We start from the raw sequence: 10,572 nt of genomic DNA, 5'->3' as shown, positions 1-10,572 counted from the left end.
CAAATTACCAATCTTTACACACTTAGTCATTTTATTTATTTAAATAATAAAAATAGACCTAATTTTATGTACTTGTGCCATATAAAAATAGGACCTTAATCATCTTCAACCTCAACATCTTCCACCAAGAGTACCAAATCATCAGGAGACCCAAATATCTATACAAAACCCAATAGGAACAAATGCAAAATGAGAGAATAATTGTGTCACCAAAAAAAACCATAAAATTTGGTCTACATACCTCGCAAGGAACTTGCACTACCTGAAACTATTAGCCATATAAAGGATTTAAATCTATACCAAAGTAGGTGTGCAATCAAAGGAAGGGTTACAACCAAAAGATAGATCAAAAAATTTAACAACCAACAAGGTAGTGGATAGGTTTTTAGCTTTGACATATTAGATAGTGAAGGTACATAGACTAGAATAGTTTGCTATAACAACATTGTAGAATTGCAATATGAGAGAGTGCAAATAGGTTACATGTACACCATTTCAAAAGGTTTCGTCAAAAAGGAAAATAGAAAGTACAACAAGTTGAACAACCACATGAAAATTACTCTTGACCACAATTCTATATTAAAATGTTGTGCTAGTGATTTACCTATTGGATTTGTTCTATACAACTTTAAGGCAATTTTTGATATTGTGAACATCAACAACAACACATTAGTTGATATTTTTGGAGTGGTGCTCAGTGTAGGAGAGATTTCCATAATTCACTGAAGGGATGAAACTCAGGCCATCCAAAGAAGTCTCAAGTTAGTGGACTTGTCACTCTTGTTCATTGATGTCAACTTATGGGGGCCCATTTGTCAAAAAGAAGGAAAAGAGATTAAAACATTGAAAGCTTATAAAAAAAATGTTGTACTTTCCATTTGACACAAGGAGGATAGAAGAACTAGGGCCAAAGGCACACCCAGCAATCCAAACCACCTTACAAAGTTAACACAATATAAAAAAACACACAAAGAGAACAACACCAATGAGAGAGAACAAGATTCTTTTATTGATTCACCACATTATCAACATACATGCCCAGATATAAGGCCTTCTGGGTTATGGCTAGATACAAAATACATTCAAGATCCACGATCCAACTTCAAATTCATATTTCCAGACACATGCATCAAACTTTTTAGTCCTCTAAGTTATGCTCCAACTTCTAAGCCTAAACACCCTATTTATACTTTCCAAAATGGCTTACAAAAGATTCTAGAATATTACATAACAAAATGCTAACCTAAAAATGGTTCGCACACATCCCAAGAAAAAATCCTATCATTAAATTTATGATCAAAATTAAACAAGAAATTTAGCTCCCACTAAGAACCAAAACATAGACAACTCAACTAAAGAAGGAACCGAGCATCAACAAATAATTGGCTTATTGGCACATGAATGGACACTCGGCCAATACTAGATAACTCGTCATGCACTAGATAACTATGTCAATACTGTAGAGTGAAATGGAATAACACACTAACTCAAAGGTTAACACCGCTTGGGATAACTACAACTTGGTTAATACTACAAAATTACTGGCACTTGACAATTGTTGCAACTCGGTAATGACTACAACTTGGCAACAACTAGCAAAATGAATACAGCTAAACATGATAACATGTCAACATAGGATGTTCTTGCATCAGACAACTAGGGTAGAAAGATATGATTCTCTTGAATCATTGAGATGTCACAACCTGAGTTGAATCCAACTCCAATTGAGAAATCCATATAGCATCTTCAATTGGTTTGTTCTTCCACTTTACCAAATTTTCATAGTAGTCTTTTCCTCTCCTACTCTTACCAACTCTCTGATCCAATATCTATTCAAAATCTTCTATCTACTTCTTAGGATAATCATCTGATATAGAAAATTCATCATCTAACTCATGGTACTTATACAAATCAGAAACATTGAATATAGGAAATATATCCATGTCATCAAGTAGCTCAACTTCATAAGCATTTCCACTATCAAACTTCTTCAAGATCTTACAAGGTCCAAACTTCTTCATCTTCTGCTTAACGTATGTTCCAATAGGAAATATTCCTTTCTTCAAATGAACTGTCACCTCATCACCAACTTTAAAAATATGACATCTTCTAGACTTATTAGCATTCTCCTTGTATTTCTGATTACTTTGTTCTAATTTTAGTTTCACTTCCTTATGCAAAGACTCAATAAAATCAGCAAATATTGTAAGGAAACTTGGCAACAAAGAATATAACCATTTCCACATAACCCATAATAGATCTAAAATAAATCCGAAATTAAAAATCCACATGCAAGAGAATAGATAACATACCCACAAAATGTGACACAAGATATACCCTGGGAAACCCTCATTGAGGGAAAAACCCAGCCTCCAAAAGCATCCATCACCATGTATTATTCAGCAAAAAATACCATTGCCATACAACCATGGAAGCCTTCATGGCCATAGCCACAACCGAGCAAACTATGTGAACAAGCATGAATCCACACATCCCATGCCATGCTTTCAACCTTCACAAATGCTCCCTTGGCTAACCTGTCAAGTCTTGTCCCGCTTGACTCTTGCCTTTTGTCTTCTCCTTGTCACTCTTACTCTCTCTCTCTACAACAACTACCCTTGTGGCTACTTATATAGTAGCAAGTCCCACAAAACCACTAAGTGGTATTACATAAACCATGTGCTAAAACCATGTGCTACCTAACCCACTGACCCCACATTTAATATTGGGCATTTAATTCTTTTCCCCAATATTAAATAATTACATGAAATATTTTCACAATGTTACAATACAACTCATCAAGAATATTCCATAGGAATCTTTACATGTTTCACGTCCATCTAGGTACAACATTACATAATAAAATAAAATAATAAAATAACAATATTATGCAATGTGTGCAACACCCATTATCTCAACAATCTCCCACTTGTTGTATACATTGCATAGGGTCAATCCATAGCCACACAAAATGAACAAGGGAACAATCCCCCCCAGCACATCCACCATCATGGATCAAAATACACCAAGTGCTCCATCTTGGTACCCACAACAAAATCAAAGTATCCAGCATCTCGAACATGAATGATCTCACCTCCTATTATGCCACTCCCACTGGACATACATAGAAGCCATCCAAAGAGAAAAAACCACCCAACCTGTCGCATTAGAAGATCATAAAATCCTGTACCAACTAAAATTCTAAGCACAAAAAACCTGATCCAAAGGTAATCACATGTATCCGTAGTTGTCAAAAATATCCATAGCTGAAATAGCACCCACAGCAAGTGCCAAACCCATCCAACTATCCATACCTCAAAGGTATAACAAGTGAATCTCATATCACCGACATATCCAATCTATAACTTGCAATCACAAGCCTCAAGAGCAATACCTGCCACATATATACCAAGAAGCTCCCACTGCAAAAGATAATGTCAAATCTATAACCAATCCACTCAACACATCTCAAAGAAGTGAATCCATGTAGTATCAAGGACATCCACAATACATAAACTAATATCCTGCAAGAACAACTCTCATAACAAGTCTCCAATGCTCTCCCAAGTTCACCACAACTAACAGAGGAAAGAGATAAAGGAATAACCATGTCATCTCTCACATGACATACATGAGCACAAACCAGTGATCACAATCTCTAACCAATCTCAAATCCAATGTAAGCAAAACTGAACATCCAGGAAGATAACCAAGACTAGAGAAACCATGCAAATCATAACCTGTATCATGTCCTTCTACACACACCTCTAGATGTAAATTGTGCAAGTATGATCTCCTCCTTTAAACCCCAACAAGAAGCCTCAACAACACCCAAACCATACCATATAACTCATCATGGATGTAAGCCTCTCACAAGAAGATCAAACTCAATAAAACCAGTCCTAAACCAAGGAATAACCATTCCTAATCCAAGGAATATGCCCAAATATAAAACCATCTCCCAAACTCAACCGGCATAACAACATATGCACATGGAGATAACCAATGCTAAACCATCTCTCAAATGAACCCTCCAGAACTAACTTATGTACCATAGCTCAAGATCCATATCCATGAAAGACAAGCATAAATATAATGCAACTGAGAGAAACAATGGGCTATACCTCTCAAGTAGCAAACCGCCGAGTAGACCAAGAGTGGGGAATGAGAATGCTCATCAAGATACCCAAGTCTCCAACCAAGACTCATCTAAGAACAATCTCCTCTCAAGTCCATATCAGGTGACTGCCCCTCGAACTTCCTGCTGAAACCATCAACCGTCCCAACAAATACTTCTCTAATCCAAGAGAAATCAGCGTCACCACTGTCTTTAAGTATCCATGAGCACCTGTAACCAATCAATCCATGCCAACTCCAAATGCAACATAGCAATATCATGAAGTATCCAGCTTATGATCAGTGTACTCAATACCAAGAAACTAAACCAAGATCAATGTCAAAGTTCCAACCATGGCCTCAGGAACATAAACATGACAACATGATCTTACCATCTCAACCAAAGAGATAACATGCTCCATATGAACACATCATAACATGTCACAACTCTAAACGCGTATCAAGAGTATACCATGACATAATAATGAAACCATCCTCATACCAAGGATAACATGCCAAATAAAAGCATAAACCACACCTTTGCCAAGAACCCTGTGAGTCCTCAAGATGCAACCATCTCCACACACCATGAAGAAAACCATCTCCACATACCAGGAAGAACCTTCTCCACATACCATGAAGATAACCAAGAACTCCATGAGTCCTCAAGATCTAATCATCTTCAAACACCATGAAGATAACAAGTGCACCACGCAAATGTCAAAGACGCTTCTGCAGCAACAGGATCTAAGACAAACCTCCAACATCTGCAAACACTCAATAAATATATCAATGCCAACAACTCCCACTCAACCATGGTACCAAGTCACCTCTGGCATCATAAAATCCATCTTCTATATGAAGATCCAAACCAAACCAAGAACTAATCCTGCACTGTCACCCCATCACTGTCACAAGCTCCCACTAAATCATGTATCCAAGCTATCCATGACATCATGATGAAAAACCCATCCTCTAACCATGAGAATCAACCAAGGCATCAAACCATCAAAGAACTCAAAGTGCACATCATGAGCTCCTCAAAAGAAACCAAATAACCATGATCCTCAACCAAGAAGATATACCACCATAACTGTATCAGAAATCCAAGCTAATGAACATCAAGGATGTACCTGTATATCCAATCATGTCATGCCAAAATTCATGACACCATGATCACATCCATGAACTAAGCATCTGGCTCTCAATATGTCCAACTTGTCAGCATAGTCAACCACAATCCTCTGCCATGATTGTACCTGGTAACAACATCTCATCCCTTCTACATGAAGATAAAATCAGCAAATTATGTGACTCAGGGCATAGACAACCCAAATCCAAGCCACAAATCTGAATATGCATCAATAATGAAAGATCAGTGGGCAAAGACAACCCATAACCAAGCTATAAATGCAACCTGCAAGTATAGACCGCTTACAACACTGCACAACTTGTAGACCCAACAAGTCATCATGCATATCCAAACCAAACACTAATAACCATATCATCATGAGACCAATCTGAAATATGAACTGAGTATATAATGACATCAAATCATAAATCTTCCAATGCCATAAACTCACAATGTTACCATAGTCAAAATATATCAATAAACTGTTCAGATCAATATATCAAAAAAAAAAAATATGCCAAACTTGCACCAAATCTGAACCAATGTGTAGAGCTCTCCAAGAGCTTTCCGTTGACTACTTGAAGTCCAAAATCCGACTCTGTATGCCCAAGTTATGCCCTAATTCGTGCTCAAAATAAATAAAATCTATCTTTAGGGCTCTTTAAACCTAACAAAATTTCAAAATCATAGAACCAAACCTACACCATCTTGTAGTGCTCTGAATTAGCTTTCCAACGCCTATAAGAACTCTGAAATCTGATATTTTGAGAGAAAGTTATGGTCGTTTTACTAAGACAGTCTTTTTACGGCCATCATAGGCTGAAACCAAAAAACTCTTTCATTTCCTCTGAACATGGCCAAACTATGGCATATTATACATCAAAATTTATGGAATTGTCGACCCGGATCCAATGGTGAGGTCTGTTTTTACCCAGGAGGTCATTTTTGCATGCTACCCTCCAAAACCTTCATTTTAAATAAAACATTCGAAGAAAAAAAATTTGTCCAACAATTTCACATGCCCAAATCTTTTAACATCTCATCATAACAGCAAATCCAAAATCCTCAGATCTGCAATAAATCATTCATATATCTTGTCCTTTCTTTTATCCTCTCATGCATTCCCATGGATTCAATCTAGGGTTACAATAATAAAAACCATAGCTCTGATACCACTTGTAAGGAAACTTGGCAACAAAGAATATAACTGTTTCCACATAACCCATAATAGATCTGAAATAAATACGAAATTAAAAATCCACATGCAAGAGAATAGATGACATACCCACAAAATGTGACACAAGATATACCCTGGGAAACCCTCATTGAGGGAAAAACCCAGCCTCCAAAAGCATCCATCACCATGTATTATTCAGCAAAAAATACCATTGCCATACAACCATGGAAGCCTTCATGGCCATAGCCATAACCGAGCAAACTATGTGAACAAGCATGAATCCACACATCTCATGCCATGCTTTCAACCTTCACAAATGCTCCCTTGGCTAACTTGTCAAGCCTTGTACCGCTTGACTCTTGCCTTTTGTCTTCTCCTTGTCACTCTTACTCTCTCTCTACAACAACTACCCTTGTGGCTGCTTATATAGTAACAAGTCCCACAAAACCACTAAGTGGTATTACATAAACCATGTGCTAAAACCATGTGCTACCTAACCCACTGACCCCACATTTAATATTGGGCATTTAATTCTTTTCCCCAATATTAAATAATTACATGAAATATTTTCACAATGTTACAATACAACTCATCAAGAATATTCCATAGGAATCTTTACATGTTGCACGTCCATCTAGGTACAACATTACATAATAAAATAAAATAATAAAATAACAATATTATGCAATGTGTGCAACACCCATTATCTCAACAAATACTTCTTCTGCAACACTTCTCTTCTCTTCACCAACAACATTCCTTAAATCTAATACTACTCTAGGTTGCATTCCAGTAATAATCTCAAAAGGTGTTTTCCCTATACATTTATTCATGGAATTATTATATGCAAACTCAGCTTGTGCCAATACCATCTCCCAATTATGTGGTTCATCTACAATTAAGCATCTCAGCAAATTACCCAAGCTTATATTCACAACCTTTGTATGTCCATCAATTTGTGCATGGAATGTAGAACTAAACTTCAACTCAGTGCCCATCTTCTTCCACAAAGTTCTCCAAAAATTACTAACAAACTTATTGTCTTTGTCAAAAATAATACTTCTTGCTAATCCATGCAATCTAACAATCTCTTTGAAGAAAAGTTTAGCAACATCCTCAACATCTGATATCTTCTTACATGGTATAAAATGAGCCATTTTAGAAAATGTATCCATAGCTACCATTATAGAATCATACCTCTTTTTTGTTTTAGGTAATCCAAGAACAAAATTTATACTAATGTCACTCCAAGGTTTCTCAGGAATAAAAATAGGTACATACAATCTACTATTATGACTTACTCCTTTTGCAACTTGAAAAACTCCACAACTCTTCACAAACTTCTAAACATCCTTATACATTTGTGGCAAATAATACTTCTCTTTCAATAAACTTAGTGTCTTATCAATTCCAAAATGTCCATCCAATCCACCGCAATACTTTTACTTAATAAAATTAATTCTCATAGAACTTCTTGGTATACATAACTAAATTCCTTTGAATAACATACCTTCTTGAATGAAATATTCATCATACTTACTCATGTGATAAGATAGATTTGGTGCTTTGCACTCTCTCCACGCCTCAAAAAAATTAGGGTCAGTATCATACAGCTCTTTCATGTCATCAAAACCAAGAACTTCAACCTTCATCTCAATCAACAAATCACGTCATCTACTCAATGCATCAGAAACTATGTTAGTGACTCCACTTTTATGCTTAATCATAAATGTAAAACTCTACAAATACTCAACCCACTTCATATTTTTTTGATTCAATTTATGTTAACTTCCCAAGTATTGCAAGGCTTTATGGTTAGTATATAACACAAACTCCTTAGGAATCAAATAATGTCTCCACTTCTTCAAAGCTTGAACAATAGAATAAAACTCTTGATCATACATAGAATACTTCTTTTTAGTGTCATTCAACTTCTCACTAAAGAAAACAATAGGTTTACCTTCTTATCTCAATACAACTCTTATTGCACTACCACTTGCATCACATTCAACTTAAAATACTTTATTGAAATCAGGCAAAGCCAATACAGGTAACTTAGCAACCTTTTGTTTCAATATCTCAAAATTGTTATCAGCTCCATGTGTCCACTTGAATTTATTTTTATCTCCTCTCATTGTCTTAGTCATAGCATTACAAAAAACACTGAAATTATTTATAAACTTCCTATAAAAACTAGCCAAACCATGAAATGATCTTACCTCATCCACATTCTCAAATGTAGGTCATTCCAAAATTGCTTTAGCCTTCTCAGGATCCATTCTCAAACCATCAACTAAAATCAAAAATCCCAAATACACAATCTCTTTTTGCATAAAAGAACACTTTTTCAAGTTAATTTTCAACTTCTCCTCTTTCAATCTCTGCAATACTTATCTAACATTCTCAATATGTTCTTCCTTGGTCATACTGAATATTAGAATGTCATCAAAATAAACAATCACAAACTTACCCAAAAATCTTTTCAGAACTTCATTCATCAACCTCATGAAAGCACTAGGTGCATTATTCAAACCAAATGGCATAACCAACCATTCGTACAAACCATCTTTTGTCTTGAAAGTAGTCTTCCATTCATCACCCTCTCTAATTCTAATCTGATGATAGCCACTCTTTAAATCAATTTTAGTAAAATACTTTTCTCCACTTAAATAATCCATTATGTCATCCATGCTTGGCATAAAAAACCTATATTTCATTGTGATCTTGTTAATAGCTTTGGAATCAGTACACATTCTCCACTCTCTATTCTTTTTAGGTGCTAATACAACATGTACAACACATGGACTCAAACAATCTCTAATCAAACCTTTCTACAACAACTCATGCACTTGTTTTTTAATTTCTTCATTCTTTGTAGGTGTCCATCTATGTGGTGCTTTGTTCGGAAAACTAGCTCTAGGAATCAAATCCATGCAATGACTTATACTTCTTACTGGTGGTAAATCATCAAGAATATCCTCTGCACAATAATCTCTTTATGCTCATTCAACAAGTTTTCAATTTCTACTGGTACTCGGCTACCACTATCCATTACTCAATTGTGACCAGCTTTTGTTGCTCAGTCATTAATTACAAAACTTGGTCCTCTAGGAATTATGGCAAAATAGATTTGATTCTTCTTCACTTCTTTTTCAAATTGCTTTCCATTAACCATGCAAACTCTCACAGTAGTGCAATTAACCTCATCTATACTTTCAATCAAAGGGAGAAATATTTGCTTCTTCCCATTCACCCAAAGGGTATATTAATTCAATCTTCCATCATGTATATCATATCTATCATATTTCTAAGGTTTACCCAATAGAATATGACAACAATCCATAGGCGTAATATCACACTAAACTTCATCAAAATAATGTCCAATCTTGAACTTCACAACACATTGTTTACTTACGAATATCTTATGGTCATCTTTGATCCATAAAACATGATAGGGTTTAAGATGCTTCAACCTTTGCAACTGAAATTTTGTAACCATATCTTCTAATGCCAAATTTGTTCAATTTCCACTATCAATGATCACCTTGTAGCATTTTTCAGCCATCTTACATCTGGTCTTGAAAAGACTTCTCCTTAAGACAGGTTCATCATCATTTCCCTTATTACATAAGGTTCTTCTCACCTTCAAATTTTCTCCAGCCTCAGGCCCGCTAGGTGAACCCTTGGTGTCTCCTTGAACCATAGTATTTATGTTACCTTGTCCACTTTTAGAAGATCTACACTCAAAGGATCTATGTCACTCTTTACCATATTTGAAACAATTACCATGAAAACCACCTCTAGAATAAGAATTACCTCTTCCTTAGTAAGAACTAATACCTCCTTAGTAGGAACTACCACCTTTCCACTCAGTCTTGTCTTTGTCATTATTCTTCCATTCATATTTACCTTTATCCCATACAGAACTATCAAATCTACCACCTTCTCCATAAGATCTACCTCTACCTCTCTGTCTTTGTTCATGCTTCTTTCTTAAGATCTACTTAGCTTCCAAGGCATATTGATATGCTTCTTCCATACTTTCCAATTTTACAAAACTTATTTCATCTTGAATTCTAGATCTCAATCCATTTAGATATCTTACAATTTTCTCAACATCATCATCCACATGTCCAAATCTAATGTT

This window comes from Cupressus sempervirens, chromosome 5 (genome assembly GCF_028749045.1).
Source record: "Cupressus sempervirens isolate cs-2001-9-10 chromosome 5, ASM2874904v1, whole genome shotgun sequence".
Taxonomy (NCBI): Eukaryota; Viridiplantae; Streptophyta; class Pinopsida; order Cupressales; family Cupressaceae; genus Cupressus; species Cupressus sempervirens.
The sequence above is the reverse complement of the archived record's forward strand: the minus strand, read 5'-3'. Positions refer to the sequence as shown.